Here is an 8,692-nt window from a genome sequence, read left to right on the forward strand (position 1 = left end):
CAAGAAGGTACTGAAACCCACTGTCTCCTCCTAGAAACAGAATTGAAGGTCACAAAGTAAAGACCCCTGCAACCAGTGCTGGCCTCTGATTAAAAATAAATCCCTTTCATGCACAGACAGTGGTTTGAGAAGGGGAAATACTGAACTGTGGTGAAAGCTTGGAGAGTTGATGGCCGGGCATCTTGGAATAGAAACACAAGTGGCATCAATTCAGGTACAGCCCTATACCCCCAGCCATTGGCATCAATGTACAGGCATGCTTCCTCCTCTTACACCTAAATTCTTTCACAGTAAAACTGATTTTTATGGTGCTTTCATCTGGGAGCAAATGTGAAATCAGCTCAATCTTAGGAACAACAGAGATGAAAGGCTGCTTGGTGTCCTGCCCATGCCACCTCTGGAGCCAGGAAAAAATCAGAGTCCACTGTGGACAGTTGGTGCCTTGCCCCAGTACAAGAATTAGCATCATTATTTCCAAGTGATGGGGGCTGCTGCTGCCTCTCGCCAGAACCAGCACTGTGGTGTGGTCCTCCTACTCCCTGTATCGTACTCTCAGGGCTAGCAGACAGCAGAGATATTCAGGCACTTACAAGATTCACTTACTAGTATTTCCTCTAGTGCATTTTAAATGAAGAAAATGCATTCTATGATTGGCCCACATAACTTATTGCTATCAGTTATAACTGAGAAGGAACTGTGAGGAAAGGATCTGACATTTATAGGGGTGAAAACATCCTCTGTTACACAACGCAAGGGAAGGGCATGGCTTGCAGCCCCATGAACCCTTTGAAGAAGACAGGTTTTCATAAAGTACCTGAAGCAGGGGATTGAAAACGGAGAACCGTTAAAAAACTTCAGCACCCTAAACTCCAGACCAAACCAGAAATGCTCCTCATGACCTGGTTAATATTTAAATATACTTCACATCATATCTGTATTTCTGCGGAAGACCATTAAATTCCTGGGAAGCACCCAGTGCCGGCCCTTGGCAGAGGCAGGGCTACAAACCAAGGGAGGCTGTGACCCCAAACGGCAGCTCTTACGATCCCATCACAGACAGAAAATCTTGCAGTATCCTACACAAATATTAGTCCTGGTGCCAGAGAGTATTTTTGCCTGGTCTCTTGCCATCTGATCAATCCCGTGTAAGTCGCTCTTCCTTCACTGCAGGCTGCCATCCTCTCCTCCTTGACCAGATACCCAGTGGGTTATTTTTGTCTTGGATCACATAGTCCCAATGTTACAATTACACGCTGACCTCAAAGACTTGCTTTTAAAATTACCCTTCTTTAGCAAACCCTCTGTCTAGTGGGTTGGGTGGTTTTTTTATTTTTTATTTTTATATCTAAATGGTTAAATCGTGGGTGTGGTTGAGGAGAGAGGAAAAGAAGAAAGAGAAAGAAGCAGACAGAGCGAGAAGCAGAGGGGAGGGTTGTGAGGGTCACAATTGTCCTCCTCAGGATGTGGAAGTCCGTGTGCTCTGGAGAGGAGACACTTGGCTTCCTCTCTTTCCTCAGCACCATCTTCTTCTGGAGGGTCAGTTCTCCTTGCTGACAAAAGTCCTTTGACTGCAGAGACAGTGGCAGTCCCTCTTCCTCACAGCTACACCTAGGGTCTTGTTCTTGCAGCCACTACCTAAACCCAGAGACCCAACAAACCAGTGTCCTTCACACATGGCATGAAAATTGGGGCTTACCTGTAAACGCTCACTGATGTTAAATATTTGCTAAGCAGAAGAGACAGAAAAGCAGCTCTGAAGTGCTCTGAAGGGTCTAGAGGTGAACAGGCCTAGGACAGCAATAGGCAGACATGACTGCAGAGATGTGTTCACAGTGAAAACCGCGGAGGATAGGTGTCAAAATCTTCAAATCTGCAGCAACCTCTCACACCCAGGGTGCTCACACAACTTTGTCAGTTCGCTACACACTAGGGCTTTCCCTCCATGCTCTGAACCGCTTTGAAGCCCAGCTGAGATGATTTTAAGGCTGACTGGAGCCACCCTGAATTGGCTCCAAGTGATACAAGGAGCTTTGGCTGTGCTGGTTGTGAAAGCTGGCATTTTAACAGCCTTCTGTCACCTGGCGAGTGGCTGTTCTTCCAGCCACCTTGTCCTTGTGATGGTCTCCATCTTCAGGCATGCATATTGCTTCCACACTTGCACACATCATCTTCCTGCAGCCTCTCCTGCACACTGGCTATGTCTCAGTCCTGACGGGGTGAGCTTTCATCATGTCAGATGTCACCAAGAGTAGTGCTTGCAGAGGAGACCTGCAAACAGTGCCCCAGGCTGCAGGTATTTGAGAAGGCGGCACCTGTCACTCGGGGTGAGCCTGAACCCCTGCTCTGTGCTGTACGTGGCTCTGGGTGGGGGTTCAATTGTATAAAACAGATCTGAACAGCATCAGACTGGAAATGATCTCAGCATTTTTGGTAAAGCCAACGTCCCAAGCGTTTGGGAGGGGATGGTCCTCTTCCCTTCATTCCTCCTGCAGCTCGCCTTGGACACAGCATCTTTTCCCCTTCTCCACGTTCTACACAGTTGCGTTGGGGTGTTGCCCTGTGCTGTCGCAGAGCTGGCCTCACCCACACCTGCAGTGGCTGCATTTTACAGGGGGTGAATTGATTTTTGGTTTGGGGAGGGTATTTTTTCATCAATTTGCACAGCCCAGGCTGGGGCAGAAAGTAGTATCAGAGCTCCAGTTAAGTGATACCTATAAATGGTGACAAGGGGCACGATGATGATAAGCAGGCATGTGAGGAGTCACCACTTCTCTCATTTGGATTTAAAAAAGCCAAATCCACCTACCAACATTCGCTGAGTAGTGTCTGTTTCACTGGTATCAGTCAGCGAGACATCAGTCAAAGATACTAATCTCTGAAATAAAAAAATTCAAATTCCAAACTCTGCTCTTTTAATGAGCTCTGGTAAATTTGCTCCCTTTTGCAGTCCCGGGGTCAATCAATTAGCGACTGCCTAGGGAGAAGCTTAATTAAGCTCAGATAACACAACAGAGGTTTCACCCCCTTGCCCTCCCTCCGTACACATCCTCCTTTACACATCTGGATAAAAGGTTCACTGCAAAGCCTGGAGAGAGCAATCGCTTCAAGCACAGAGTCCCTGAGAGCGCATCCGAGCTCCCAAAAAGCATTGCAAACTCTTGCATCATGCAGAGGCAGGAGAAGCCAGAGCGGCTAGGAAGTGAGAAGATCCACTCTGGCAGCTGCTGCCACGGGGACAGGGTGTCACTGGGAACAACAAAAGGTGTTTTTACTGAGGAAACGTGGTGCCACGAGTTATTAATCTTCTAGCAGAGGCAGGAATCCTGGGGCTGCTCTGATGGTGCTGCTCTTGCAGCAGGAGCGAGCCAGCCATTCAGGACTAGTCTGACAAATCTGGCTCCAGCTGCTCGCCTTTATTAACGACAGAAGCCCTCAAGGGGTGGGATCCAGAGGCATCACAGAGATTTTTTTCCCCTTTCCTAAGCACAAAAGACAGAAGTGGAATGTAGCTGAGGAATGCTTCGCCCTTGGAAGGGATGTAATAAATCTCCTTGGATGTGATATTTGGTTTATTTTGTGGGAGTCATTCAAAAGGAAAACGCAGATTGTGGGGCTTAGTGCTCAGCCTATGCTGGCAAAGGATCCCTGACAAAGAATGTCCATTGGCAGGGAATTTCCTGACTTTGCAAGTGAGCAAACGCCTCTTTCTCGGTTACTCTAAAAGCTGTCTTGCTATTATATAAAAGGTTGCTACAGGGCAGACTGTTATCGGTTCTTCTCCAGATCCACCAGAAGGACGAGTAATAATTGGCCTGATTTGCAGGAGGAAAGACATGGGCTGCACTCAAGAAAGTGATTTCTTCCCAGGAAGGTCTCCTGGGCCGCAGGGGGCTGCTGGGGAGGCTGCAGCATCCCGATCGCTAGAAGCATTTCACGCAGGCGTCAGGCACTGCTCCTGGGTGACTCCACCTCAGAGAGGGGGGGACGGCTTCGGAGACTTCCTAAAGTCCCCGACAGCCCTCTGGTCATTATTACTGTATGATTATTATTTAACAGTGGGAGTGCCGCCTTTGGGGTAGGCGCTTAAGGAGGATTCTTCCTGCGTTGAAGGTCACTGGACCTAGGGAGAAGTTAGCAGGCAAAGGTCAGGGAAGAAGAAAACAGAAGGGAACTGATGCACAGATGGACTCAATTTTCCACAGAAGCATGGCAACGGAAAAGCCCAAAGGTGACTGTGGCCCTGCCACTGGGCAAGATGAGGCCAGGCTCACTGGCAGAGCTGGGCAGGGAGGAGGGAAGGGATTACTTCTGGGGTCTCATGTCTGTCGGTGAGCTCCTTGGGGAGGTCATGACGGACGCTGGACGGCTGGCAGTAAATCGTCTGGGAACCCTAAACTAGGATTAAAGGGGACCTGGTGGAAGCGGAGCAGACTGCATGGAGCCAAGCACAGCTGCCTGCAGCGGTTCCACCCTTAAGGGAACCACCATAGTGAAAGGCAGAGGGGGAAGCAGAGCTGCAGGACAGCCAGGCAGAGGTGGAAGAGCGGTCCCAACGCACACTCGGTGACCCCTGCTGTGAACCACAGAAACTGCCCAGGCTGTGCCCTACTAAAAGCAGCTGGGTGGTGGCATCACTGACAGAGGCCGGAGCTCAGAGGGGTCAGCCACAGCAGCCGTCATCTCGTCGCTCTGTTCATCCTCCAGAAATTGCAATTTTGCTCACTCTGTCAGGTTACCGGGGATTCCCCTTTCTTGTGTACTTGCGAGAAGAGCTGAAAAAAAGATACCATTAATGAGGAGATGTTTGTTAAGGTTTTAATTTCCTAGAAGAGGAAGTGCGTGTTTGCAGCCCTCAGTGGAGGGGCTAAGGCCCCCACAATAGATTTTAAGAGAGTCCTTCAGGTCATTGCCTGCCATCGTCACCTGCTGGAAATCACATTTTCAGTGTTTCCTTTCGTGTCAGGGAACACAAGTATCTTCCGTCCCGCTCCCTGTGTTTTCACATGGAGAGGAGGTGCCTGTGTAAAGCAAGTGACCTTATCAAGAAGTTAGCAGTCTTGGGTTATTACCAGAGCTGGACTAAGCACTTTGCTGCTGTTATCATTGTTATTGATTTTACATTTATAGAGAGCTGCAAATTTACACAGTGCTTAATAAACACAGAGTTTCCTGAGTTGCAACTAGTGACAGGAGAATTGGGAGGCCTTTTTTTAAGGAAAAAAAAACAACCAAACTTCTTTTTTTTGCACAATTACATGACATTTCTACATTGTTTTTTCCGCTACAACAATAGGCTGAAGATCAGAGGAGTCGCTGCCACACTCCTGTACAGCCACACACATCAGGACATGGTGAGAGCAAATGGATCTAACATCCCCCCAGACAGAACGGCAATTTTATACCACTTATCCCACTGACATCATCCAAAGTTTTGGACAAACAAGTCCAAAATATGCTGGGTAACAGTGAACCAGCACAAAGCCTTGGGTTCTATTCCTGCTGTGCCACTTAAAATTTCACCCAAGTTTTCCAAAGATGCAGCATTTTCCTCCTGCAAGAGTGTGCCCGTGAGTCTCCGACTGGGATACAACATGGGATATCACTGGACTGGGGCATCCACAAGCAGGAAAGTCCAGTAATATAACACAGGGAAGTGAATTCCCTTAGGGCACAGCACCATTATCAGCACAAATATTTTGACTCTGGACAAATTATTTGTTCATCAGCTTAAGAATGAAAACCTTTTGGCTGAAATCTTTGTGGGCGTTTAAAGAATGTTTTTTCTAAAGGGACCTCTGAGAGCAGGATTAATGTCCCCTGTCCCCTCCACCGTACATCCAAAAGTATCACTTTGTGCAACGCTTTGTGGCAGAGACTCAAAAGAAGGAAAAGGAACAGCAAACAACCATGGGGACAGGGAGGTTGGAAGATGCAAGGAAAGAGTGGAAGTCATGTGGCCTTGAAGAAAGGGAAAGGAGCACATGCTGAATCCAAATAATCTCTGATGAATTAAAGAGGCAGGTTGAACAATTCCTGGATGAAAGCACTGGATTAGGCCTCAGGAGATCTGAATCATCACATATTGGTGCGCAAAGGGGACTAGAGACAGCAGCGAGGTTAAACCTAGTGTTTGGGAAGCACTCAGGTAAGTGGAAACAAATATCTGAAGGAGATTTTTGGAAAAAAAAAAAAACAACAAAAATGGCTTTAAATGCAGAGATGACATGCGCCAAGGCTGTGCTACGGCAGAAACTCGTCAGGAAACCCTGTGAGACACATGCTCCCTGGAGGTGGGAATATCCTCGAGGAGCTTGGGTCCTCCGCTGTGAGTTCTGTCTTCAGCTCCTCACAAGGAGTTAAAGTTCTGCCACTCTTCACTCACTGCTTTTGCTTTAGAGATCTGGCTGTGAATCGAGGTGTACCGCTCACGCAGTTTACCTTGGCAGGCTGTGAATGTTCTACCGCTGGCTACAGGGTGTGGCCGAGTGTGCCCAGGCCCTTTCTGCACAGCTTCTCCATATCTGGCTGGCATGGACAAATGGCCCAGCCTTGGAAAATATTATCATCTCCCAGAGAACGCTGGTTCTGAGCCGTACCCAAAGGAAGCCAGGCTGCACTTGGGGAAAACTTCATGAACACGTGGGTGAAACTCCCTGGGCTCTACACACGGAGAGAGGCAGAGACCTTGGCTTTTGAGAAGTTCACCTGAGAATATGCCCTTACACCTTAGCCCTGACACTGTGCTTTCAGCCCGGTACCTGCCTATGTGCCATAAATATAGTGTCCCCTGACTTATATTTTTGCAGTGCTGGGCACGTGTGGATGTAGCATATTTATTTGTCTGCCTCTTCCACCAGACTATCCCAAAACACCTGACAAGGCATTAACGGCTTGAGACTCCAAGGTCCCACAGCACTATTTTCCCACCAAGTACAGCTTCTAGTGAGGACAGTGAAGCAGGTTCGAAGCCCCTTGGCCTTACTTCTGGCACACCCAAACACAACCCTGCAAGGTCATCCGTCCAGGGGTCTTCCTGAACCTCTCACGTAGCGGCCAAAGGCATTCTGTCCAGTTCTACGTCGTGATCACACAGGAAATTACATATTGTTCTAAACATGAATTTTTCCTCTGTATGCTACTGCAGATCTTAGCAAAACAGTCATGAGGGCTAAGCCAGGGTGGTTCTGCTGTGCACAACGTTATTGCAGAGTCCTTGCCAGCGCTCTCCACAGAACATTTCAACTTCATTTTAACCCACCATTGCTCCATCTGTACATCTCAATGCATCTGCCAGGCACATATAATGTGATTCAATTTGATCTTGGAGTTTTTCTACATGGGCCAGTAGATATCAGTCTGAGTATACGAGTTATTTTCAGCTCGTCTGTGACATCCAATTCCACCCACCAGGCTTGCAGAGATATATAAATCATGGAGGTGTCTAAAATAACAGGCCCTGAGGAAACATCTGTCACCTCCAGAAGCTTATGAGGGAGGAGGATGAAGCATTCAACTCAGCAACTTACTGAATTTTCTTTTAGCTCCAAGAAAGCAGAGAGCAGCAAGTCTTTCTGACACAGCCCAGATGTCTTGGCAGTTAGATTTTCACATTGCCTTCACACTGCATTTGACCTGTGAACGCAACACAGGCAATAGAGAGATGCTCAGCAATTTGGGTGACATTTGTGCCACCTCACCTTTATCTTCAAAAGTAATGGATTGTTTCGATTCCTTTTTGTTTCTGGATGTTTTCCCAAAAATTGACTGGCTGGTTGGCCCTTTGCACCCAAATCTCTTAATCAAAGGAAACTTGCTGTGCTGGACCCTATTGATGGCTGCTCTAGTCCTGAAACCTGCCACCTCCTGCGCTGGTGAAGCATGCAGGCCAGAGCCTTGCATATCCTACAGCTATTAGCCTTTTTCCATGAAAAATCGGGAAGAGAGCTAAGAAGTTATATTTTCGCTCTCTTCCTCCTCCCTTTTGAAGTGATCTTCTCTCTTGGACCCCAATGCCACTCATTCTTTGCTGCTCTTCATAGTGGAGAAAACAGCAATGGAGAAGTGGAAGAAAAAAAAGGCAAATTACACTGTATGGAGTGCTACTTATAGGGTGAATGCTGGCAATTTGTGAAGCATGTAGGTTTAGGAAAAAGGCAAGTAGAAGCCAGATGGTGCTGCTCTCCGTACGCTGGCAGAGGGAACCGCTGGAGAGGAAACGGGGCAGGCTGAGCTCGCAGGACCGGGCGGGGGAAGGCAGGATCCATCTTGGCTTGCCGCACTCGCCTGCCTCCGCACCAGGCACCCGTCCTCCCCGCCCAGGGGTGCACATCGGGGAACGGGCAAGCCCTGCCCCCCCCCCCCCGCCAAATATTTACGTTACGGTGGGTGGAAGTGCCACAGAGAGCGAGCGGGGGCAGCCCACGCCGCCGGGCGGGTCGCGGCGCAGCTGGCGGCCCCGACGCCGGACCCCTGCCAAGAGGCCGCTTCGCTCGGGCCTGAGGGCCCCCGGCCGGGAGCACCGCCGACACCCCTTCCCCTCCCTCCCGCCTCGCCTGCCGGGGGCCCGGCTCCGGCGAGCCGCCCGCCGAGAGTCCCCGCCGGCTCCCTCAGCCCCCGGGCCGCCATGAGGCGAGGCGCCGCCCACGCCCCGCCACGCGCTGACGAGGCGCCGCGCGCGCGCAACGCCCGGCCC

At 49.4% G+C, this 8,692-nt stretch overlaps 1 long non-coding RNA gene across 1 annotated transcript; it reads right to left on the bottom strand.

Moving 5' to 3' along the window:
* Positions 1 to 3,267: 3,267 nt before the first annotated feature.
* On the bottom strand, positions 3,268 to 8,504 carry LOC148057134 (uncharacterized). Its single transcript, XR_015701913.1, has 3 exons — positions 8,376 to 8,504; positions 7,527 to 7,632; positions 3,268 to 4,772 (listed from the first exon to the last, which is right to left on the bottom strand). It is a non-coding gene; the product is annotated as an uncharacterized LOC148057134 (long non-coding RNA).
* Between the last annotated feature and the right edge of the window lie 188 nt (positions 8,505 to 8,692).

This window comes from Nipponia nippon, unplaced genomic scaffold, assembly GCF_047370975.1.
Source record: "Nipponia nippon isolate SJK-2023a ecotype South Korea unplaced genomic scaffold, ASM4737097v1 scaffold_10, whole genome shotgun sequence".
Lineage (NCBI taxonomy): Eukaryota > Metazoa > Chordata > Aves > Pelecaniformes > Threskiornithidae > Nipponia > Nipponia nippon.